At 54.9% G+C, this 25,202-nt stretch overlaps 1 protein-coding gene across 9 annotated transcripts in view; it reads left to right on the top strand.

The window, feature by feature from the left end:
- TBL1X (transducin beta like 1 X-linked) overlaps positions 1 to 25,202 on the top strand; it is a 124,300-nt gene that overhangs the window by 41,382 nt on the left and 57,716 nt on the right. For 8 of the 9 annotated variants that reach the window (XM_037157572.2, XM_037157570.2, XM_037157568.2 and 5 more), the window contains exon 2: positions 10,165 to 10,238. The exons of the other annotated variant lie outside the window; for it this stretch is intronic. The gene's annotated coding sequence lies outside the window, so the exon portion shown is untranslated. The remainder of the gene's footprint in view (positions 1 to 10,164; positions 10,239 to 25,202) is intronic. 9 annotated transcript variants of the gene reach the window in all.

The raw sequence follows: 25,202 nt of genomic DNA, 5'->3' as shown, positions 1-25,202 counted from the left end.
CGAGCCTTACAGAACCTGGGGCTTCTGGTGACCCTGAGCATGGGGCGTGTCTGCACCCACTTTTGGTTGTCATGGCTGTGGAGTGGGTGGCGCGCTGTGGGCACCTAATGAGAGGAGACCAGGCATGCATCTAGATACCGCCAGGGGACACGCCAGCCACCCTGTCCCCAAATGTTAGTAGTGACCAGGGCGAGGGACTTCAGCAGTTGTTTTTTGAGGGTAAAGAAGTATGTGCGCATGGATTTGCATCCACACATGAGCAGAGACCCCGAAGCACCAGAATTTATTCACAAAGAAGTGCGTATCCTTACACGTTTAAACTTCAGTCGCTTCCAAGTACTCTCCATCTGATTCAATGTATCTATGGAGGTGTTTTCTCGCCAGTGCTCAAAACGGTTTTTAAACTGCTTCATTTTGATGCCGTTTAATGCTTCTGCTGTTTTTGTTTCACCTCTTCCACTTGGGCAATGCCTGGTGTCCCAGGTGGGCGGGGGCCCCCATGTGCCAAGTTGGGGGCCTGGGAGGAAGGCGGAGCCATTGGCGAGTGGAAGAGAATAGGAAAGTGAGTGAGGCTGGAAGGGCGGTGATGTGCGCATCTGCAGTAAGGAGTCTCTCCCCTTGGGGTGCCCCATGGAGGGCCAGGGGAGAGACCGCCTGGGCCCCCGTGTGCGCTGATGTGGGAACAGAGCTGGAGGAAGGAGATTCAGGGGCTCAGGGTTGGACAGATGCCCGGATGGAATGGACAAGTGGATGCCGGAAAAAAAACAGAGAAAGAAGCTGAGAGATGATGGCCACAGAGCAGGACATGGCCTCAGCCCGATGCTGTGTGCCAGCCATTGATGCCCTGAGAACAGACGCAGCTCCTGCCGTGGCAGGCTCAACCCCTCGGCACGCTTGCTCTGCACCTGTTCACCCAGAGGAGCGCACGCCAGGGGGCCTCGGCCAAGAACGAGACCCAGGAATACAACGTCCTGTGTCATTCACAGACCACGCCCTTAAATTCTCCACTCAAATTTGTGCAGATGGTTTCACGGCAGGCGTTTTGTCCTCACTGTTCAGGAAGCCTGGGTCTTGGATCTCACACAGCGGCATGGTTTACAGATTTAAGTCCGTTGTCTTGTCTTGTCTCTGCTACAATTCCGCACCGGTACCTGGACACGCTACTGGGAGTAATAAAAACAAAGGCTCCCCAAGGCATCTTTGATTTCGCCGTCATTATGTAGTCCTGCCGTGTGGCATTGGGGAATAAGATTACAGCTTTGAAATGTGGGGGCAGGTCACCAAATTGCCGGCCCTTAAAAGAAGGCTTCTCCGAGTTTGCAGAGACGCTGCTTACGTAGCAGGGATTGGAACTCAGTGGCCAAGGACGCAAGTCGGATGGAGCCCATACAGCGGTTACTAGGCAACCGTGGAAGAGATATTGAACCAGTGGTATGTAAGTTTAGGCCCCCCCAGGGTATTTACAATATACCACGACTGTTTCTGCCACCCCCAAGAGACCCGCACCCTGTCGGGACCCAGAGCACTTCTGTGACGTGTCCTCGGAGGACCCAGGCCGGTGGAGTTCGTGTGCTAGTCTCCGACTGTTGGTCACTCGTCAGTGTGACTCACCCAGAGAACGTAGCTGTCGTACGGTCCCGTAACACTGCAGCGGGTTCAGGAAGTGGCCCGGTTACTGCGGCTGGGCTTGCCCTGAGTGCACCGCTTCCTCCCTGGGCCCCCGTGGAGCATCTGCTGCTGGCTGCGATTTTAACATTTGTATCTTTTTTATTGTTCGGGTGCCGTGACTCAAGCACCTGGCATACTTGTTTCTTTTTTCTTTATTGATGGGACAGAGAAAAACATCGGCTTATTGTTCCCCTTACTGATGTATTCATTGGTTAATTCTTGTATGTGCCCTGACCGGGGATCAAACGCGCAACTTTGTATCGGGACGACGCTCTAACCCACTGAGCTATGAAGCCAGGGCCGCACCCTCGTTGCATTGAATGGGTGTCTGGGAAACTGAGAGTCCCATTCATGGTTCCCTTGACGGCAGACGTTAGCACTCTGCTCCCCTCCAGCTGCCTGTCGCTTTTCCTGTGCCAGGATCCCTGCTTGCCTTTGACGGGCGCATTTCCTTGTTTTATTTTTGCTTTTTGTGCGTGCAGTTTTGGAACCCACCTCCTCTCTTGTTTCTTCTCGTCTGCCCCCCGCTGGGGAATGAAGTGGTTCCGTCGAAGCAGAGCTCTCCAGCGTCCCAGGGATGGTTGGCTCGCAGCGGCGTTTGAATTCTGGCATGTTTGCAGCATCTTCTCTCACTGTGCCTCGTCCTGGTGGAGGTCACCGGGGGGGCAAAGTGCTGCTAAATTTAACAGGATCAGAGGCAGCTGTTTGAGCAGAGCCAAGGTACAGCTTTCTAAGCCCTTGGAGGCTAAAAGTTCAAGTCCTTTTAAGTCAGTGTAGGCAAGAAAGAGGCATGACAGCACAGCTCCTGAGGGGTACATTTTTAAATGGAGTTCTTGGGCCCAGAGGCTGAAAGGGGCTGGTGTTCTTGTCTGTCTGCGTCCAGGGCAGTGAGGGGGGACATGCCCGCCCTCCACACTCCGCAGTGAGGTGCTCCCAGAGCCGCGAGCTTGGTTCACGACAGTGGATGAAGAGCAGGAAATGAGGCCACACAGGCCAAAGTTGTTCTAAAGAAGTTATTTTATGTGTTAATGTGACAGAGAGAGAGAGGCAGGGACGGAGAGGGGAAAGAAACGCTGAGTTGTGGCTCTGCTTACAGAGGCGGTCACTGATTCCTTCTTGCACCTGCCGCGGCCAGGGATCGCACCCGCAGCCTTGGCGTATGGCGAGGGCGCTCCAACCACCGGAGCTGCCCAGCTAGGGCCGAGCGCTCTTCGGTATCTGCCCCCAAGAGGTGTGAGGAGGGACTGCAGACAGAGTGGCTGTGGGTGGGTTAACGAGGGGGACAGATTGGGAGCCGTGTCCCAGGGATGCCGCGATGCCGTTGGAGATGCTGCTCTGGGAATCGGCTCAGCGTTCTCTTCGAGGGGCAGGGCTGGGGAGGGGGAGGTGTCAGGAGAGCTCACCTGGCCCGTGCAGAGAATGGGGGTGCGCGGGCCAGCCAGACGCCGTGGTGTGCCAGGTGTACGCAGGCGGGACAGCTGTGGGTTGGGGGGCTGAGTTGCTGGGGCTTGTTCATGGTGCAGAACCCCTGCTCTGTGTTTGCCCCACCTGCTGCTGACCTCGGGCGACCCCTGCCCACAGTCATCTTAGCTCCTTCCCTCCCTGACCACCGTGGAATTAAGTCTCCGTGGCGGTTGGAGGAGTTGACCTGGGCATGGTACCTCTAGTCCCTGCCCACTCCCTGCAGGGACATCCCAGCACCGGTGGCACCCTAGAAGGTATCCAAGCACGGCCAGTCGTCCCTTGGGGGGACGCCCTCATGCCCCGTGGAAAACCGTGGTGTAAAGGCTTGGGAACAGGCCTGACCCTGGGCGCTCACTAAAACAGAATCCGCAGCGGCTCCGCATCTCCCCATGTCGAATTTGAGACTTGTACGGAAAATGCCTGTTTGTGCCAAAAGCTGGAGAAATAAAGGTCATTTTGAAGCTGCCTGCTTCCCGAGGGGCCAGGGTGAGAAAGAGGGGAAACGTGTGTCTCTGCCTGGCAAGGGTGCGTCGGCACCTTCCAGTATCGGGCCACCCCTGTGGACTTAGGCTCACGTGTTGGGTTGTTTGGGTTGTCGTGTTTAGTTTCATTTGGGATGTGTTCCCAAAGTCCCGAATAAGGGACGGGTGACGTGGGTGTACGCGTGGGTCTTCGTTTCTTGAGTGAGCTGGCTGTCGACGCTGCTGCGCCCCCGTAGTAAGGGACCTGTGGAAGCCGGGGGTCGAACGCAATTGCTTCGCCAAAGGCATCCGCTCGCTGTGCTTGTCCGCGGCATGGAAGCCAGTCCAACGAGCCATTCCTGCCCGCTGGGCGTCGGGGGTGTTCTGCACATGGTGGGGACTGCAGCCTGTGGCGTTCCGAAACTTTTACCCTCATTTCAGTGAGAGAATCTCGCGACCTCTGAGGGTTGCTGGGTGCCCGTTGGGGACCGCGGACCAGCACTGCTCTGAAGGGCGACGGAGAGAGCGGTGAGGACTCCTCCCTCCCTCCCTCCCTCCTCACGCAGTTTGTGATCAGAGTCACAGCAAGGTCATACTTATACACCTGGGGGCTGCATGTGACCACTCCTGTGATCTGCAAGTGCCGAAATTCCTCTTTTCCCTCCCCAAAGATTGGTTTCCTGCCGCTGACTAAGAGGCAATGTATTGAAAACAACCATCAGTACTTAGCAACAAAGATTTGTGCAACGGCTAGGTTTTTAAAATGGGTTTGGTGTTTTTTTATTCCCGTCACTTTCCGCGTGAGACGGATTCTATCACTCGAAGCCCGATTGGCTCGTGTGACTGCCTCGTCTCACATCCGATGTCCATGTGACGAATTCTGTCTTGGTCTCGTTGGGCCTCATTTCTTTGACACGGAGCGTGTTGGGGAGTGATTTTTATTTGTGGTGTGGGGCCAGTGACTCTGCTGGCGTGGGCTGCGGGGAAAGGCTGCACACGCCTGTCACACACACACACACACGCATCCATCCACATTTCTAAGTATCAGTTTTGCCGCTCCCGTGAGCGTGAAATCCTCGTTTACCGGCCTCCTAACCCGTTAAAGAAGGAATCACGCTACTGTCTGTGTCTGGTTTCATGGCTCTTTTTCTATTCGTTCGAGTAGTAGCTCCTCCTTTTACACTGAACCACGAAACCGAGAAGCATAATCAAAAGACATAATCTGCAGGAGCAAATGGATATGAAGTAACTTCTCTGAAGAACCGAGGGAGGGAATGTGGCCTCGTCTGTGCCGACCCTGCTGGCAGGTCCAGCCGTCTTCTGTGTGGAGAAACTGGTAGTGAGTTTGTCTCGGTCTGCAGACGGCCGTGTATTTGTGGTCAATGGTCCCTTGCTGGGTGCCTGCGTGTGCAGTTAGTGCAAATGCTTTGCTCTCAGGAACTCAGGCTGCTGCTGCGCAGGGTGTGCAGGACTTGGGTGGGGTTGGCGGGGTTGTGTTTTCTGTCACTGGTGACAGTGCATCATTGACATGGGTCATTGACGGAGGAATGAATGAGTGAATCAGTGGGTGACGGAATGAGCCAAAGCACAGGAAGAGCCCCATGCCTTTCTAGTTTCTGTCTGCTGGAGTGCCCACCAGGCTGCCTCAGGGTCTTTCCTCCCACACGGGCGGGAAGAAGCAGGTGCTGGGGGTCTCGGGGCCTCTGGGTGCAGTTCTGCGGGTGGGAGCTTCAGAGAAGTTGCCATCGGGAACTTGCCCGTTGTGTTGTCTGCCCCTTAAGGGTTCACCTTTTTAGTGCTTCTGGTTCGTGCTGTTCGTGTTCACAGATTCCCGTTTTGTGTGGGACCCTCCTGCCCATCCCCACACAAAGGGGGGAGGGCCCTCGGTGGCCCCATTCACAGGCCAGTTGTAATACAGCCCATCGTCACAGACAAAGAGATATGTCTGCATGTGCCATGCCGCTCCAAAAACTCCTCGAGTTCTTGCCCTGGCCTGGGTGGCTCCGTTGCTTGGAGCGTCCTCCTATAGACCGAAGGTTGAGGGTTCAATCCCCGGTCAGGGCACATGCCTAGGTTGTGGGTTCCAGCTCCCATTGTGGTGCATACACCAGGCAACCAATCTGTGCTTCTCACTCCCATCGATGTTTCTCTCTCTCTCCACTCCTCTCTGTCTCCAGTTCTCTCTCTCTAAAAGCAGTGAAGACATGTCCTCGACTGAGGATAAAAAAATAAATGCATAAAAATGCTCACGTTCTTACAGGAGAAGAGGGCCTGGCAGGTAAACCTCGGAGCCTCGTAGGGAAAGTGGTCCCGGCGGGATCCGCACTTGACCCTGTCTTCTAAACCCTGGGTACTGACCGTCGTGTTAGGGTCGGAGCAAAAGCCACTGCTCTTCCTTTTTTGTCCTGTTTGCTTTTTTCGTCCGAACCGTGGACTCCTGCTATTCCATGGCAGCCACAGGCCAACGCAAGGCTGTTTAAAGTTACATCAGTTAAAATCAAGTGCAGACCTAAGCGTCACGGTCTCGGTGGAACGAGTCACCTCTCCAGTGCCCTGTAGCTTTACTGGATCTCGAGGGTACGATGGTTTTATTAGACGGATGGGAGGTGGTCACTCAGACGTCCGCCCACTGCATCAAAACCACTTACTACATGCATGTTCATAATCACATCATTTGAGAACATGAGCACTGAAGGCAGTACCTAAGCACTTTCCTGGATTTAAAAAATACCGTAAGAAGATGTAGAATCAGAAGAACATTAAATTTCTTACTTTTTAAAAAGATTTTATTTATTTTTAGAGAGGGGGAAGGGAGGGAAAAGAGAGGGAGAGAGACTTCAGTGTGTGGTTGCTTCTCGTGCGCCTCCTACTGGGGACCTGGCCCACAACCCAGGCATGTGCGCAGACTGGGAATTGAACCGGCGGGCCTTTGGTTCATAGGCTGGTGCTCAGTCCCCTGAGCCACACCCGCCAGGGCACAACGACATGAAATTTCTTAACACTAGACGCTGGAACACAGCCTGAGCCTAGGAGTCTGAAAATAATTTCCACTCAGAATTTGGAAGTCATGCCCTTACCAGTTGTGAGTTAAAATACAACCGAGTTATTTGTATGGACAGGGTGGGGCGGAAGTAGGTTTATAGTGTGAGTCCAGAAACACAGAGTTCATTCTTGTATTTATTTACCGATTCGTGTGCTTTCCACATGAGCAGTTGTAAACTTACTTTGGCCGCACCCTGTATTAAGGACATCGGTAAAACTGAGCTTTTCACACGTCACCTCTCAGGAGGCTCCTGCAGAATCTGTCCCACCAAAATGAGAGTGTACCCCAAGAAAGGCAGCATTCGGGACCCCAGAAACAGAGAGAGACAGAAGGAACCCTCAGGACGCTTGAGTGGTTTCAGGCTCGTTAGCAGCCCTGAAGCTGGCAAGTACGGAGCGGAGCGGAGACAAGAAATTTCAGGAGGAAGCTCCCGTGTGTATGGATTTGGGCAAAAAAGCATGGAATCCACAGGTTAACCGAGGGGTTCAATCATGTGAAAAAGTGGAATTGAAAAGACTGTGGAGATTGTTGGAAGACTTAACCAAAGAACACAAAGAAAACTATGGAATAAAAATAGAGGCAACTAATAACCCAAGGAAACCCAAAAGCCATGCAGGAATGCAGCCGTACTCATTGTACTCATGCTGTATGTACTCCTAGCATCCACTCCACTGCCCGAAGGGGGTGTAGAGGGTGGAGGTTTAACCCCCAACAGTCACACCATTGGAAAGGGGGGGAGGGGGCCCGTAATGAGTTTTAAAACCCAAAAGTCCTCCTCTGTGTGTGGGGGAAATCAAGTCCTCCGTGCCTCCAGTCGATGGGGAATATTGTGAGCAGGGTGTTTGCAGACGTGAAAGTCTGTGCCAGGGAATGACGCCGATACTACAAACACCTGTCAGGTTTGAGAGGGGTTGGTTTGGGGAATAGAATTGGGGGTACATGGTGCTGAAAAGCTTATAACAAAAAAGAGGAGCGTTTTGCCTCGCCTGTGTTTTACTTTCGAAAACCATGTACATGCGTCACTTGGAAAACAATGAGATGATTTGGAGGATGAAAGTGTGTAGGATATAGACGTGTAAAACTATAGAACTTTTAGTGTGGCGATCCCTGGCAGTCACTGATATCTGGGCCAGGCAGTTCTTTGCTTGTTGGTGGGAGGGTGGGGGTGGGTCCTGTGTTCTTCCCATCGTCCTGACAGCTAAGAATGTCTGCAGACATCGCCTGGTGGCCCCAGAGCCAAAACCAGTTAGCTCCCTTGGAGAACCGCTGATGGGAGGGATTTAAAAGCTGTCGTCAAGTGCGTCATTTCAGACACATGTTCGGGCTCGGTGGTCCAGGAAATGGCAGCTGGGTAAAGAACTCCTGGGAGCCGAGCCTTTGAAGGGGTTCAAGATCTCCGCGTTCCGATGCCCCATTCCCACCCGCACCCCCGTGGTGCCTGGCTCAGCCCCAGGGCTCACTCAGCAGGAGGAGGACTCAGGAGGGAACGGCAGCTTTTCTCTGTGACGCCTGTGGTTCTAAAAACGTGCTTTGGGTTTTGCTCGTCATTTTCGTGATGGTACAGCCTGAGTTCTACTGGGGGGAGGGAGAAGAGTGCCCCCTTTGGCAGTAGTCCTGTGCCCAGTCCCTGCAAGACAGACAGATGGGCATCCGCCCCTGATCCCCTGCCTGCCTCCCTCCTTGGGCCGACCTTTTGCGAGTTCTTGCTTTGGCTCTTTGCGAGGTCATTGTTTTGCCTTTCATTTCTGAGAGAAGTCAGCAGGAACACGGTTCCTCGGATTTGGCGGTGTGCGGGGAAACTCATCCATAATTTAATACCCTCATTTCACAGCCGAGGAGTTTCTGTCCAGAGAGAGTTTTTTCCAATTAATTAGGAGGAAAGCGAGGCCTGTGTCTCAGCACACTTTTTTCTTCCGAATGCGATGTTCACGCACATGGAGGCGTTGCACCCCAGTGAAGGGTTCTCAGTGTGCTCCATGTTGCGGGGGGCGGGGTGTGAGCGCGTGTAAGCTGAGAGAAAACGAAAGTAAAGGAGGCAGCAAGGTCATGGCTCTAATCTTCCCGGGAGGGGCCCCTCCGGCCCAGTCTCCGCTGCGCCCACCTGGACCATTCTGGAGGTAGAGCCTGGGCCCAGGGGGCACCACCCAGAAAACTCTGGCCCGGGTCTCTGCCCCTGTGGACACTGGGGACGGAAACAGTGAAGCTGCCCAGTGTGGAGGTCCTGCCTCCCGACTGGCCGTCCCTGCTAAGGGGGGGCCCTGGCTGCTACTTGGGTGGAACTCCGCAGGTCGTCCAGTATTGGGGAGCCACCCCCCACGCCCGGGAGTGTGCCTTCTGCAGGGTCGTGCTGCCCGGGTGGCCCCTTCGTCCCCCAGCTGGACGGGGCAGCCCCACTCTGTCCCCCCACCAGCCTTCCAGGGCATCACCCTACATGGTTAGAAGTCTCAGCACCGTGTTCTTGTCCCTCTGTGCTGTCTCCAGCACCACGCAAGGTGCAGCCCCCTTCTCTTTCTCCTCGCCTGACTTTATGCGCCAACAGGAGTGCCGCCGCGTCCAGGAAGCCCCTCTAGATTTCTTCCACACAGTGACCATGGGAGGAGGAGACCATGTGGTTTCTTGTCATCCCGTTCACATGCCCTCCTTGCTCCTTGTGAGCAGTTATTTGCGAGTCTCTTTATGATTTTTTTTGCCTTTTTAAAAAAGATTTTATTTATTTATCTTTAGAGGGGAGGGGAAGGAGAGAAATATCAATGTGTGGTTGCCTCTTGTGCATCCCCTGCTGGGAACTGGCCTGCAACCCAGGCATGCGCCCTGACTGGGAATCGAACTGCGGTCGTTTGGTTCGCAGGCCCGTGCTCAATCCACTGAGCTATGCCAGCCAGGCCTCTTTCTGATTTTTGAGAGAGTTTTGTCACTGGATTCTGCCAGGGACACCCGCACCGTGCTGGATTGGCCTGGTCCTTCCCTTGGGGTTCGATCCTCCACTCAGAGTCTTCACACCAGTGGTTCTCAGCAGGGCCACTGTGCCCTGCTGGGGACACTCGGCAACATTTGGGCTCAGTTGTGATGGTCCCCTTGGCAGCGTGGGTGCATTGCTATGAGCATCTCGTGGGCGGAGCCCAGGGGTGCCGGCAAACACCCCGAGCAGCCCTGAGCTCTGTTTTCATTTTCCACGCGACCACACGAGGCCTGGGCTCCGGAGAACGTTTGCTGAACTTGCAAATGCCTATTGGTACTTTGCGCGGGTCAGGGTGGTGGAGAAAAACACGTCAGCCAGGAGACCACGTGGGATCGAAATGATGGGGTCGGTCCTGCGTGCTCACAGATGTGTGAGCCTGATGTCAGCGGGCTCTGTCAACAGACGTGAGCCTGGAACTCACCAGGGACGGCGGTCTGCCCTCCCCCCCACCACGTGGTTGGTTTCAGCTCCCGAGGAAAGAACTCGGGTGGCTTCCAGCCTGGGGAACAAAGAGGCACGGGTGTGTGCACCGTCGGGCGTGCTTCACTGTGGGTGTTCTCCATTCACAGGTAGCGGAAGACGGAAGAGCGGCGTGAACACGGCCCCTGGGAGGAAGAGGGGATCGGCCCCCGCGTGGCTCTGAGTAAGTGAAGTCGTGGAAGGGATTTCGTGCGGTGCCTGCGTGTGCCGGAGACCCCTGTCCGTTTTTCTGTGTCTAGATGGGAAATGGTGCCACAAGGGTCGTGGGCCGTGGAATCGGCGACATGTGAAGGTCTCCGCTTCTGGTGCTTTGGCCGCTGCAGCCGGCCGTCACGAACGCTGTATCGAGCTTTCGCGGGAGAGAATGCAGTGGACGGTGATGGTGTGTCTGCTCCCTGGAACAGGGCTGCTGGTTCTCGTCTCTTTCCCCTCTGTCCTCGAGGCTTCTGCTTGTCCTCTGGAGGCTGATGCATGAGAAGCATCTGAGGCTTCCTTCCGACAGGCCCCTCTTGTCTTGGGGCTGCTCTCAGAACGCGTGCAGGGCGGTGACAGGCCGCAGTGACGCTCCTTGGGGACCCGCCAGCGTGGGGCGTGAAAAGCACGTCTGACACCCTCGTGACACCCTCGTGACACCCTCGTGACACCCTCGTGACACCCTCGTGACACGTGGCCTGGGCGGCGGTCCCCGCTGTCGGAGCCCTGCGTGGGGTGTTGTCAGACGCAGAGTCCCAGGCCGGGGCTCCAGTTCACGCCTTTGACAGTGAAGCCGTTTCTCACGGAGCCTTTCCAGAACACTGTGTGGGAAGGATCTTCCGTGTGACCGTTCTGTGAACCCGCTGCTTCTGGAGCCCTGTGCAGTAGAGAGAGGAAGCTGAGCCAGGTCGGCCCTCGTTGTAGGGGTCAGGCATGACGGCTGTGTGAAGAGAGGCAGGCACGGGGCTGTGGCGCGGACGGGTGCTCCGTGTCCGGATGCCCGGTGTCCACATGGCTGTCCCGCAGGTGGCGTGGGCTTTCTCTGCTGTGGGGACTCAGAGGGCGGGCGTGCCAGTGTGTGCCGGAGCCGCCGAGGAAGGCACAGCCTCCTCGTGGGGGTTGCTGGTGTGGCATTTTCACACATGCGGAAAAAGTGTGTTCCAGCTGGCAGACTCAGGGCGAAAGGTGAAGAACTGGGAGTCAGAAAGCATTCTTTTTTTTTTTTTAGGGAAAATTGATAAACCACGTTAGTGGAGCAGAGGGGAGTGACAGGAAACAAATGATGTAGAGAAAAAGACAAGGGCCTTCCTTCTTTACACTTGACCTTGCCCAAAGGGTCAAGGGCCTTCTTCACACCTGCCCACGGGAGTCTCCCTTCTGACTGTCAGGATGAGAGCCGCCACCTGCGCCCGCCTGGATGCGCCTGACAGGGACAGCCCATCAGGAATGCAGGGGCCCGGCGTACGTTGAAACAGCTTGCCATATTTTGTTACCATTCACTGAGCTGGAGCCACATAGCAACAGTTCCCCCATTGGAAGCACACACTTTTTGGGGTGGGAGGGGTGTTTGCTGACTTGTGCACCCATCCCTGCAGTACCTTCTGAAACACTTCATTACCGCCTGCAGATCCTCCGTGGCCATCGGCAGGTCCCCGCCCACCTGGGCGCTCGGCGCCCGGCAGCCGGCGGTCTGTGGATTTGCCCGTTCTGGATGTTTCCGATGCGTGGAATCGTGTTCTTCGGGGCTGATCCCTTCTACTCAGTGTCGCGGTTTTGGGGTCCAAGCATGTGGTTGCCCCTGGCACTCTCTTGCATTGTCTGTTGAGTGACTAGGCTGCGTTTTGCTTCTCTGTCCGTCTGTGAGACGGTGCTCCGTTCGAAGCTTCTATTTTGAGATCATGCGAGACCCACAAAAAGTGGCGAAAGTGGTCCCCCCCCAGCGATAACCGCTCCCATGAGCAGACCACCTTTTCAAAAGGAGGAAGCCGACCCTGGCCGGGGTGGCTCCGTGGCTGGAGCGCTAGCCGGCCACCCGAAAGGTCAGCGATTCGATTCCCAGTCAGGGTCACCCTTTCCTGACCACCACTGGGCTCTCCTTGCTTCTTAATTTCCGCCTTTCGGGAATGTTCGCGAGTGGATGCCTGCGGCCTGCGGCCTCTGGGGAGTGCCTTTCTTCGGCGAACCCGAAGCCCTTGCCATCCAACCCAGGCGTGTAGGGCGCACCAGCCCGTGCCTTTTCGGTGCTGAGCAGGAGCAGAGTTTGTCCCCTTCCTGTGCGCAGGGCGTTGGGGTCTCTGCATCTGGGGTTGGTGCACGGGGAGCCGCGGCAAAGGGGCATGCGCAGGTTCCCGTGGGACCACGTGCTGGTTTGAGGCTCCCAGCCTGCAGCCCGGGGAGGCTGCGGCTGTTTTTGCCCCCATGGTCCAGCCCAGGACACTACGGCTCTGAGTCTCCTGGTGGTCACCCCACCTGTGTGCTGTCTGTCCCCGGCGCTCTCCATGGAAGACACGGAGGACCCCCGAGACACTGAGTGTGGTGTGGGTGTTGAGTGTGCGCCGCTCACTCTGAGCCCTTGCCTTCTGCTCTTTGTCTCCGCTTGCTGTTCTTTTGGGGAGGGCGGGGCTAAGGAGCTGGCACAGGTGGCCGGTTCTCACTGCTTGTCTTGCTTTTAATTGTTAAATTAGCACTTTGGTTTGTTTTCGTAATATCTCTTATCCCAAGCAGGCGCTGTGAATTAAAGAGCACTCTCCTTCAAACCGTTGGGTGGAGACCTGGAAATTCTCCGCCGAGAGTTTTCCAACCTTCACCTATCACTTTCTATTCGTCAGGTCCCGGGGTGGGGTGGGGGGGACAGAGGATTGAGGTCGTTGCCATCAAAAGGTGCCGTGACCCTGAGGGAGCTGGTGCCTGGCACCTGGAGCGTTTCCTGGTGGAATCAGTCAGGAAACTGCATCTCATGAGGAGAACCAACTGGGACAGGGGGATTCAGGTGGACCATCTGCCGACAGGGGGCTCTCAGCTGGGCCGCCTGCTGTGTTAAAGACGGAACCACTTGTGGGGGGCAGGGTTTCGCCTTAAGGTGGCGCCTCAGAGCGGTGGTTCAGCAGTCCCGGGGGCGGCAGGGTACACGGGTGTTGCTGATCTGTCTGATCGAAAGCAGCACCGCTTCCTGCGTGCTCTGGGAACCAGGAGCTCGCTGATTCAGAGGCGTGCGCTCCGTGCGGATAACTCGATGGACCGGTCACTCCTCGAGGTGGCCCGCTGATGAGAAGCGCTGGAGCACGTGCCGTTTGTTTACACAGGCCATCCTGCTTCCGTCCCTTCCGCTCTGCGGTGCAGATTTCTTCAGTCCTCTTTTTCCTTCCAGGCATCTTTGTTCTTACCTTCTTTCCCCAGCACCCACCGTTCCGGGAAGTTCCTGAAATATCTCTGTCTTGATTCGGGACGATAGTTCTCAGCTGGGTCTGTTTCTCCTCTGAGAGACGCGTTTGATTGTCAGATGCGGGGAGCATGGAGGATGAGACTCTGAGAGCCAGAGGGTGGGGACCCGGGGTGCTGCCGGGCTGGGCATCCTGTCGGGCACCGGCCAGTCTTCACCACCCTCTCCCCAGCACAGAATTCTCTGGCCCCAGACCTCAGTAGTATGGCGGGGGCTGGTTGGCAGGTGCCCAAAATGTGGCATTTCTAAAAGATTTCCCGCCCTCCCCTTTTCTAGTTGTTGAGCAGCTGTGGAACAGAAAGTGCCACAGTAACGAATGACATACTTTGGGTCCTAACACAGTGGCCTTGGTACCCAAAATAACTAGAGATTTAGACCAGCGTAAGGGTATAGACCTGCATATCACTCCTAAGTTGGCCTTTTTTTTTTTGCATCAAGAAATGTCCCATTTTGCCGTGTATAATACGCACAAACACTTTTTGGCCCAAACTTTCAGAGGAAAGAAAATCTTTCGCTTTAATGTTTTAATTCAGTTTGTAGTTATTTATATTTAGATCCTTGGGGTGTTTTTGTATTATAAAGGAATCTTCGCATTTATTTTTTACATACTACGGTGCAAGAAGTTTTACGTAACAAATAATTACAAAACACGAGAACAGATACAAGGTATTCCAGGTACTGCCCATGTATAATGTGTATCTGTAGTTTTCCCTCAAAAATTTGGGCAAAAGTGCTCATTATACACGATAAAATATGGTCTGTTTTTGATGTGATTAGATGTTTAATTCATAGGCATCAATCGAGTTTGCCTTTATTCAATTTATATTAATCAAACTTATATGATGTTAAAGGAGTTGTTTTGATGCGGTTTAACTTTATCAAATCATTAACTTCATAAATTACTTAATTTATCGCAAAAATTGTATAATAAGTGAATAATAATTTATTCATTTAATTTAAATGAATGAATGTATTTGTATTAAACATCTATTAAAAAGGGAAATAATTTGTGGAACTGTGTTTTATGGTCAGGAGTCATTCTGAATTGAATTACTTACCATAATTATGGAATTCCTCAAAGTTGCCACCTTGCTAAGACACTCTTGTGAATAACCAGCCAATTTTTAATGGAAGCCATGGCATGACAGTAGTCCCCAAAGAAGAGACTGTCCCTGCAACATCGCGACTTGAGTTAATACCTGTTGAAGTCAGATTTACAGAGGACTCTTGTGTGTGTGTGATAAAGCTCACGTCACATACAATTTGGTGTCTTTATTGTTTTGAAGGGCACAGTTCGAAGTGTGTCCCGGGGGCCCCGGGTACATTCAGGTTGCATAGCCATCATGGCTACAGTCTCCAGAACTTCCTCGTCATCTTTTCATGCTGCAACGGCGTCCGCATGACACAGCTCCCGCTTTCCCGGGCTCTGGCCCTGGCCCTCACCGTGCAGTGTGAGAGTCGGACCGCCCTGGGGGCCTTGCAGGAGCAGTTGTTCAGCTTTTGGGCCCCGTGTCTTTCCCATGCATCCGTCTCAGAACCCCCGTCCTGTATCAGACTCGGCACTATTCCATGGTGTGTTTGTGTGTGCCCTCCCCCACCGCAGGCAGGTGTGAGGTTGACAAAGACACACGTTGGCGCTGGACCCAGCGTGTGCCTGGCTCGTGATGACGGCGTGGCAGGGCTTGCATTGTGTCCGCCCTCGAATTACAGCCCTCGCCTCCCGGGCTGTGAACTCCGTGCTCCGCGGCCTTGGGGACTGTGTCCCAGGTGCCCTTAGCGGCCTCCCACCTGCTGCGCCTGAATGGGCTTTCCTTGTTCTTCCTCCCGGAACGTGACTTCTCAAGTGCACGCACTTTGGAGACCCTTTGCGGTCAGTACCAAACAGTCTTATCTTTACGGGAAAGGACTGTCAGTGGTCCCAAAATGTGAGTCGGGGACATCAGCCTGATCCACAAAAGTCAGAGCTGGGATCTGACGTTGTCCTGGCATTTGGTGGTGTTGGGGGCATCGGCAGCAGCAGCAGCATCATCGCTAGTGCTGAGCTGAGTCCTGAGCCAACTTCACTTACTCACCTGGGTGTCTTTGCACGTCCGATGAGTTTGTGACTTGACTTAGCAGCAGAGTCCAAGTGCCTGCGTCAGACACGTTGGTGGGAAGCCCCGCGAGTGGTGGGTGTGGGTTTGCCTGTTCACGGTGCAGCAGAGAATGGGGGTCTCTTTCCTGTGTGCAACCGGGGGCCGCTGCACGGGTTTGGTTCCCGTTTGTACGGGGGAGGGAGTGCATTGGGGGTGGGCCTAGAACGTGAAGTTAGCTCATCGAGACCGTTCAGACCCCACTCCAGAATGTTTATGATCTGCGGCAGTGGAGGTCATCTGGTGTCACTCTCCAGTCCGTCAAATCACACAGCTAGCTTGCTATGAATTTCCCACTAACCAAGGCTCTGCCATCCCCTTTTGTTGTGTGACCCGGAAGCAAAGATTCCAGGGGTCAGGCCAGTCCTCAGGGCAAGGAGACTTCCTGGCGGAGTTGCTGGGCTGCGTTGACTCTTTCTGTTGCTGCTTTAATTTAAGGATAACTACCGTCTTTATCGTTCCTTTTCAGATTAATTACACACCGGGTGCTTTCCTTCCAGACCTGCCCCTTGGAGGCCCCGCGCTCAGCCGCGCTGAAGGACAGGGTGTTTACTGACCTTTAAGGTTTTTTACGTGTCCTTCAAAGGCATTTTTCTTTGTGATCGATCCCACAGTGTTGGCTTTACAAATTATATATTCCGCCCCAACGGCATATTTCAGCTGCAAATGTCATGTTTTCGGCTGCACTCCCTTTCACTGTGTTTACTTAGGAAGGATATTGTCATTTTGCACCCCGGCACCATTTGTGTCTGTCAGCGGGTGTAGGTGGAATATTAATCTCATATGAAATTCAGATCGGCGAGGGAGCAGGTGGGTTTAAGGCCCTGGGGAATCTCAAAACGCCGCAGCCGTGCCAAGTTGTTGGATTCTGGTTAAAGAAATTCTGGTCCTGGCTGGTGTGGCTGGCTCAGTGGGTGTGAACGCCTCCCTCTGAATCAAAGGGTCGCCGGTTCGATTCCCAGTCAGGGCACGTGCCTGGGTTGCAGGCCGGGTGCCCAGTAACGGGGTGTTCAAGAGGCAACCACATATGGATGTTTCTCTCCCTCTCTCTCTCCCTCCCTTCCCCTCTGTCTAAAAATAAACAAATACATAATCTTTAAAAAAAAATAAATTGTGCGCTGTGCCTTGCCAGGGTGGACAGATTAGCTGCCCAATGCATCGCGCTGCCTGGTATATATTTGCCCCGTGTCTTCCTTCCTTTTCCGGTGCGGGACGTGTCCTCGGAGACTGCGAGATGGGGCCCCTTTGAGAGAGGATCGCGAGCTGAGATGCCTCAGGGGGCCAGGCCCGCGCAACCTCTCCGGGTCCCCAGCGGCAGAAGCAAGGCCTCAGGTCTGCTTTGTGGAGGTTGGGGCGAGTCTGCTCTCCCCCCGCCCCCCCCCCCGGAACCTGTAGCAGAAGGTGGGGGTGCAGGAGAAGCCCAGCAGAGAGGGCCGGGCCTCGTACATGCCGAATGTGGGGAGGGCACCCAGCGTGGAGGTCAGGTTGGCGGGAGAGGGGGCGTCTCAGGCCTCGGTGGAAGACCCTGCATGTTGGATCACGGGTTGGCGTTCTTAACAGCGAGTGCTGACCTGTGCCCGCTTCCCAGCCCCCCAAATGCCCCCAAACCAATGGCCTTGATGCTGAGAAGTGCAAGTCCTGGGCGTCCTCTAGTTAGTCCCACCCACACGTGTGTGGAGGAGGGGTTGTGATTCAGCCACACTGGGCCAGTGCAGAAAGGACCCCCAGAGTGGAGGGCTGCCCTGGTGCCGGGTGGAAAGGGGCGATTCAGGGGAACAGGCAGCGGATGCCCAGTACTCTGGCGCAGACGGGTCACCCTGGCCGGACACAGGGGTGGCCGTAGCAGGCACACTGCTCCCGGCCAAATTGAATAATGGGATTGCATCAGCCGCTTCTTTCAGGGAGACTGAACCTTCCCCGGATGTATCGTCAGGGCGCTCAGGCAGCTGGCAGCACCGAAGGCACTGATAATGCTGGGTCAGGGACTCGGCCATGCCTGGCTTTGCCCATCCTGTGGGCAGAAACTGTGGATTTGAGTAGGGCCTTCAGGTCCCTGAGACGGTTGTCCGAGAAGCGAAATGGAAATCCTTCCCGAGATAAGCTTCCTGCAAAACCCAAGGCCTCCGGGGGATTTCAGATCTTACTTCATGTAAAATTCCTTGAAGCAAAGACGTTTTGTTTATTGGTTTTCTCCCCCCCCTAAATATTTGTGAATGTGTGAATTACCCAGGAAAATAAAACCCCAGGGGAGGCGAGGGAGGTGCCAGATAAATCCCTTTTCAGCAGGGATTTGGAGCGGCTACTCTGTAGCAGACTCCATCTCCCCAACAATAGGATGCAAAGAGCGGTAACAGACATGAAATTTGCAATATCCCAGTCCAGCACCAGCGGTGCTGGGAGCGCTCTCGGGCCAGACTGCTGTCGGATTGGGTGTGGGGGCAGCGTCAGGCCGGTGGCTCCTGCCTGGTCGCCCCTCCTCTGCCCTTCCCTCCCCAGCAGAGGGCACACAGAGGCAGCCCTCTTCAGTGTCTGCCTGCGCACTGCAGCCCAGATGGGTGAGCAGTGCAGAGTCCCCTCTCACAGGACACCTGACGTCGTAGTCACTCAGAGTTTCTTTGTCACCGTCCGTCCAGGCCACCTGAGACAGGCCTGTTAAACATTCTGGCTCGTATATGTCTATACATCTTTTCTCTTTATCCTCACCCAAGGACCCTTTTTTATAGCTCTTTTTTTTGAGGCACACACACACACACATATCAAAGTGGCAGAGAAGCACCAATTGGCTGCCTTCTCATACGCACCCCGCCTGGGGATCGAACCCGCAAGCTGGGTATGTGCCCCGGCCAGGAACTGAACCTGCGGCCGGTTGGTCTGTGGGACGACGCTCCAACCAACCGAGCCACGCTGGGTGGGGTCGCCCATTGTTTTCTTAGGGCCCCACACACGGTAACCGATGGGTTTAACCATTTCTTGTCCACCGGGTTGAGTCAAAAGCAGGCAGAGTTCTTCCTGAGCACGGGCCTGGGAACCAAAGAGTTGATGGTTCCATTCCCAGCAGGGGGCGCACAAGAGGCAGCCATACATTGATGTTTCTCTCTCCTTCCCCTCTAAAGATAAATAAACTCTTTTTTTAAAAAATAAATAAAATACTTGCCTTTTCCAGAAAACAAAAAAGCAGGCCAAGTTCCCATTCTGCCCCAGAACATTCCAGGGATTATTAGGCTCACCAGCAAGGAGCTGAAGAGGCAACCCCACCCCACCCCATCCCCAGCACTGTCTAAATACAGAGTCTGCTACAAATAATGTCCTTTTTTTAACTACAAAATCATAAACGTGACTCTATAGCATCACAGTATCTCACTCAAGCACACCGTATGACCATGTTTGGGTGAAATGCTCAAGTTAAAACTATACACGACGGCACCCACACAAGGACCCTGCCGACCACGCTCAAGCAGGCGTTACTTCTGCCGGAGCCTGTGTTTAAATGTTTTCTGGGCGAGGTGAATCCGTGTTGTTGTGGGGCCAATGCCTTGGTTCTGTTGCGGGGAAATGAAGCGACCAGACACCGAGGGATTCTGGAGTACGGGGTTTATTCCTTTACCTGCACGGGCCCAGAGGAGTCATCTCCAAATTCTGAGCCCCAAACAAAGGATTCTTAGGGAATATATAGATTAGGGTCTTCTTGTGTCCGTGACAAACGTGGGGTACAGAAACAGAACGTGATCATTCTATCAGTGGGGGTGCTAGTTTCAGTCCTACCGACTATCCGGCTATTTGCTTTCCCAGCGGGGGTGCTAGTTTCAGCCCTACTGACTATCCGCTCTCCAGACAGCCCCATCGCTCTCCTATTGCGCCCGGGGTCCTAGGCGAGCCAAAGTCTCCTGAGGCTTCTCCTTCAGTTCCTGCATGATTCGCTCCCTGCTGGCTCTGTGCAGGTTACCGCAATGCCAGGGCTCGCCGGAGAGGATGAAGAGCCCGCCCCGTCCACGGGGCAGGAGGGCCCTGGGCTTCCTCCTGCTGGGTGTTGATGGGTTCCCGGGGGGCACCTGCAAGAGTGTCAGGGAGGTGACAGCTGAGCCAGTGCTGGATGACTCAGGAGGTTTCTGGAGTTTCACAAGAGGAGGTGCTTAGCTGAGACTCTGACTTCCAAGGACGCGTCTGGGGCACGGGCCTCGTGGTGCAGCTCGGAGAAGGGACAATGCCCAGGGGTCAGGGCTGGCCCCGAGCACCGGCCGTGAACCAGCCAGCTCCGTTTTGGGAGTAAAATCAGGTCACTTGGTCACCTGGGCACCAGCTGCGACTTTACTTTCCTAGTCTACACCCTTCCGACTAGGAACATGAGATGAAACTTTGCATCAGACAAAGGCATTTTGATGTGGATTGTTTGTTTGTGTCTGAACTTGGGTGAGCGTTTCTTGGAGCCAAACTGACGCTGTGTCCCACGGGGCCAGATCGCCAATGCCGCAGAGAACAGCAAGCACTCTTGCAGCTGCTTCTACAGACCGTTGTGTTTCTCTACTGTTCCTGCCCTGAAACGTCTTTTGAATTTTCTCATTTGTTGACGTCATGTCCTTGCTGTTGGCTGAGTCCTATTGCTTCCTTCTGTAGAGCTGTCCTGGACGGTTGGGTGTTTGTTGACCAAGCTGTTGACCGCGTGCCCAGAGCTCCCTGCTGGCATTTGGAGGCGGCAGCTGCACCTCACACACCCTGTAGTGTGTCTGCCACTGCTTTTCACTTGGGGGACTTCCCCCCCGGTCACAGGTCACAGAGAGACCACTCAGGAATTGTGACAGTGTCTACGGGCACTCACATGTTTGTCTGTGCTTTCGGGCGTTGTGCTGACACGTATGTAATATCACGTGTGAACATCCGGCCCACTGGCATTAGGGCCGTCGACGGTGCTGTGGAAACAACCGTTTATACCGAAAACCTTTTTGCCATCACCCCTGAAACACTGCACCCGATGAACAGTAAGTCACCCTTCCGCGTCCCCTTGCCTGGCCCCTGGTAACCTCTCTTCTACTCTGGGTGTGTGTGGCTTTGCCTGTCCTAGACACTAAGAACCCCAACGAAATGAACTATAGTCTCAAGGAATTGTCGCGGGGTGTTTGAGGAATGCGCTTCAGGTACGATGGCTTTTGAGAGCCCGGTACTTGTTGGTAGGGTGCACATATAGACGATGGTGGCTTTACACCTTTTCTACGCCCATCGGATTCAGGAGGGAACGGATCTTTCTCTAGCATCACTTTGTCATCCCTTCTGGCTTATTTTATTTTCCCATCATGCAGTGTGTGCAGGGTCCAGTGTCCTCCCAGCCTGTCCTCCTTCCCCCATCCCTCCAAATGCCCCAATCGGCTCTTCGTCCTCAGTCGTCACCTAGGAATCCACGGTTTCCGTCCTTGCATTTAATGAAATCATTCCCACCCCTGTGTCATGGTGTCAGAGGTTTCCCAGCAAAGTCACAGTCGAGTCCGACAAGTCCCCCGATTCTAGGGTGTCTAGCCCGCGTTGGGTGAACTGCCCACTTAGCGAAGTCTCTCTCCTCGGAGGTGAGTTCCTGCCCACGTTTGTGGGGACACAGCCGGACTTGATTCGTAATGAGTTTACAGGAAGGAGGTTTAGCGTGAGGATCCCTTTAACAGCGAGGTGGCTTTGGCGTGTCACGGTGGGGACGTGGCAGGTGGGAAAGCCACCGGCAGGTTCTGAGCTGCTCCTCCCTTCCCTGTCCTCTCAGAGACACACCCACTGCTTCTCCTGATGGAACACGGTCAAGTCCATGGCTCGCCCAAGGCCACGGCAGCTGGGCAGTGGTCCAGCCACCTGGAGGATGATCGGGTTACATGGCCCTACTGAGCATCCATCCATCCCCTCTGGTGACAGTGTGGTGGCTGGCCGCCCGGCGGACGGGAAGGCCCCCATCGTTTCCTGTTGGAAACGTACACAGCTCTCCTGTCCCGGTGTTCATCTCGCTTTCAGAGGGTTCGGCGACTAAATAATTCCCTGCGTAGAGGCGCCGATTGCATGGCCCTCAGAAAGGCGAGGGGGGCGGGCTGCCTTTCAGGCCACACTGGCTTTGAGGAGAAGTTGGCAGGCACCAATGGAAGCGAAGGTGTAACCGGGACCAGCATCCCTGGCGCAGTTCAAGGTTGGAAAGGGCTCAGCACTCGCAGGCTAGACGTGAGGTTCTTTTTTATAAACCGAAGTTCATGCCGTGGGTTCGTCCCAGCTGCCCCAGTGGCTTGGTCGCAGCGTGAGTTTAAAACAGCCAGGTTTCGACACTGACATTGGGCCATCTTGCCACTCCCTGGTACGATTGTCAGTGAGGTGACATGAGATCGTACCAGGAGATCACGCAGTGAGCATCGAGGATGTCGTGCCTAAGGTTCTGGGTCATTTTCCTTTCCATTTTTCAGTGGTTTCCATCCGTCACTCTCCTGAACTTCAGGAGAGTTGCAAAATCAGGAAGCCGGCCCCTGCGGGGTTTGTCCTCTAACCGTGGTGACAGTTGGCCATGCACCGGGGTCAACAAAGTTATTTTGTGAATGCCGTGGGGAGGAGACAGGCCGCCGGCCTACGTGAGGGGACAGACTTGCATGAGCCACCGTGGCAGAGTGTCACGGGCAAATAAATGTTTGGCTTCGTCCATGAATAATAGGTGTGAGGTTTTTTTGTCTTTTCTTTTTTCTCCTTTTCTAACACACCTCCTGGAAGAGGCAGTAAAATCTGTGAGTGGTGTTTGAATAACAGACGTGATTTTATTTTAAACGCCTGAAAGTGTTGTCGTAAAGATGGCTGTAACGTAGCTCCTTCTCTCACATCTCGCGGTGAGTAGGGAAGGTAACGAGTGTAACTAGTTGGGGGACGAGCCAGCCCTCAGACTCGGAGGAGACATAGATTGGAAAACCGGCCTTTCACCAGGACTGGCATTTCCCCGTGCGGGCAGTGTCTGGGACATTTTTGGGTGAGTGTCAGGCCAGGAATGCCGTTGAACGTCCTACAGAGCAGAGGATGGTCCCCTTAGAAAGAATACACGGTGTCTGCTGGGAGGACCCCTTTCCCCCCTCCACTGGGACAGCCAGAAATAAGTCCAGACATTGCCTAGTGCTCCAGGAGGCGGGGGCATCCTTGCCCCCATGGGGACCCATCGCTCTCTTCACAGCCTCTGGGGCTCAGGGACCTGAAGGGGCCCCCGTGAGCTGGCAGGGTTTTGTAGGACCAGGAGGGGAGCCCTGAGTCCTCATGCCTCAAGGTGGTGACCGGGCGCCAAGTCACATCCTGGTCTGGGTGGCGTGGCTTATATATTATTTTAGATGCCGCTGTCACCCAGTTCTGGAGACTGATGGACGTGTTGTGGAGGGTGGTTTGCAGGAGGCGTGCAGACGAATGAGAAGGCCTCAGAGAACTTTCCCAGGGTGAGTCCAAAAGTGCAAACGAAGTCACTTCCCGGGTGCTTGTAACGGTTCGTCGGCTGCTCCATGTCCGCCGCGCCTGTGTCTCCTCCCGCCGAAGCACCACAGTGCTCCGGGCACGGCCCCAGCAGACAGACCCGAAGGAATTGGGACCTGCTGTGTCCATGCGGTTCCCCCCGAGCCTCAGGGGGAAGCCGTGGAAACAAGCTGGAGGAGGCTGTCGCCCGAGGTGCGTGGTTGCATAGACCTTGAACGGTAGCTGCAGTGCCCACCTGTAAATAATGGCATGGGTCCCCGAGTGCGTGTAAGGGAAGAGGCGTCGGCGAGACTAGTTGGTCAGGAGGACAGCCGAGCGAGACGCAGGTGGATAGAAGATTCGGGGGAAGACAGGTTAGAGGTACAGGTAGAAAGGGGGCAGGTGTGTCTCCAAAGCCCTGGGCTCTCCGAAGAGCGACCGTGCTCTTTCAGAATGTCCCCTGATCTGTGTGCAAGGCTGCTCACGTTCCCAGGGACGCTCTAGACTGCCGCTGTGCATTTTCTTTGCGACGTTCCGTGAGCGTGTTTCTTCCAAAGAGGTGAATTCGGAACAACAGTGAGTGCCCGCTGTTGCACGGTCCTTCTGCCCACGCCCGTGCTCAGCCCCCCACGGCCCTCGCCCTGTCCGAAAGGCCAGAAGTCGCAGACAGAATGCCTTTTTTAGAAAGGCAAAGTGAGCAAGAGAGAGAAAGAGAGACAAAAAGGAGAAAGAAAGAGGAAAAGAAAAGAAAGAAGGAGCAGAAAGAAAAGACAAAAGCATGATACATCCCGATCTATGGAGGGGGTTTCACTGGAGCCGTCCTCAAGGTCAGCGTGTCCTAGCGGGGTTGAGGAGGGTGGAGAATGGCAGTTGTTTCTCTCCACGACCTTGGGGCAAGAGCAGAAATGACATACGGACACAGAGGCAGGGAGGTGCTTGCTTTAAGGAAAGATTTTTAACATTGGGCTTCCCCCGGGTGTCACTGAGACATGTTTTTGGGGGTGCAGGGAATCTTCGTGAAATGAGGGCTTGCTGTTCTTGGGGCTGTGGACGCTGTCCGAGCCCCTGGGAGCCGAGGGGCAAAGCTGACGGCCAGTGAGCTCCCCGTGGGGTTGGAGGCCTGCTGTCTCTGGGAATGTGAAACTCACGTCTGGGCCGGGAAGCAAATGCTTGGCACTCCGACGTCTCTCTCTGTTGGGTCAGCAGAGCTCACTAGGATTCCACTGGCTTTTATCAGCCTGTGAAGGAAGCCAAGTGGGGCCTTGCCCCAGGGAAAAGCACCAGAGAGCAGATCGTTGCTGTACGTGAGAGAGCACGGCTCACCTGTCCGCCTAGTCATGTCGGTGCGCATCTGTGACCGCACCTGGCTCGTGAGAAGTACGTGTTTGCAGACACCTAAGTGTGTCTGCGTTTTGTCTGGAGTTGACTTGGTGCGGCCGACACTCCGGGGCCGAGTGTCTCCCATGTGCCGGGCACCGTGCTGGGCACAGAGCGGTTCCAATAAAGGACACTTTCTTGTTTTGTCACCTGAGCACGGCCAGACCCCTGGGCCTTGCGGGAGACGAAGGGAGGGTGTGGTTCTGCCCTGGGGGTGAAGGAGGCTGAGGGATGAGGGCCTTGAACGAGAGCTGGCATTCAGTCCAGAGGAGAAGGCGGAAGGTCTCCTTGGCAGAGGGGACAAGCCGGCCAGGGCACGAGGACCCAGGGACACGGGCACAGGGGACCAGCAGAGGTTCGCTGTGTGGAGAATAAGGTCCTGTGTCGTTACCTTTGGTGGCATACAGTCGGAGTCTGGAGAGTGAGCAGATCAGTGACAGGTGTCGGGGGGTTCAGAGTCTAGAGGGTGGCCACCGGCAGCCTTCCCCAGCCTAGGTCTGTCCTCACCGGTGGGGACACCTGGGCCAGATGGCACTGAGACCCTCGTGGCTGTGTGTGGCCTCTGGATGTTCACGTGGCCGTGGAACATGGGAACCCCCCTGCCCCAGCTTCCAGCATTGTCTCTGTAAATGCTGCTCCGACTAATGTGTACCTTGCAGATGAACAGCGTGTTCCTCTAAGCATCCTAGCAACTCACTTCAAAAGATAGACTTTGACCTTCAAGCATCTCAGCTCCAGGAGATGGGCTGACCTTCTGCCGCGGAGCCGAGGTGACGCA

The sequence above is a fragment of the Artibeus jamaicensis genome, unplaced genomic scaffold (assembly GCF_021234435.1).
Source record: "Artibeus jamaicensis isolate MK-2021 breed Jamaican fruit bat unplaced genomic scaffold, CSHL_Jam_final contig_859, whole genome shotgun sequence".
In the NCBI taxonomy this organism is placed as follows: Eukaryota; Metazoa; Chordata; class Mammalia; order Chiroptera; family Phyllostomidae; genus Artibeus; species Artibeus jamaicensis.
This window is presented reverse-complemented; position numbering and strand designations above follow the sequence as displayed.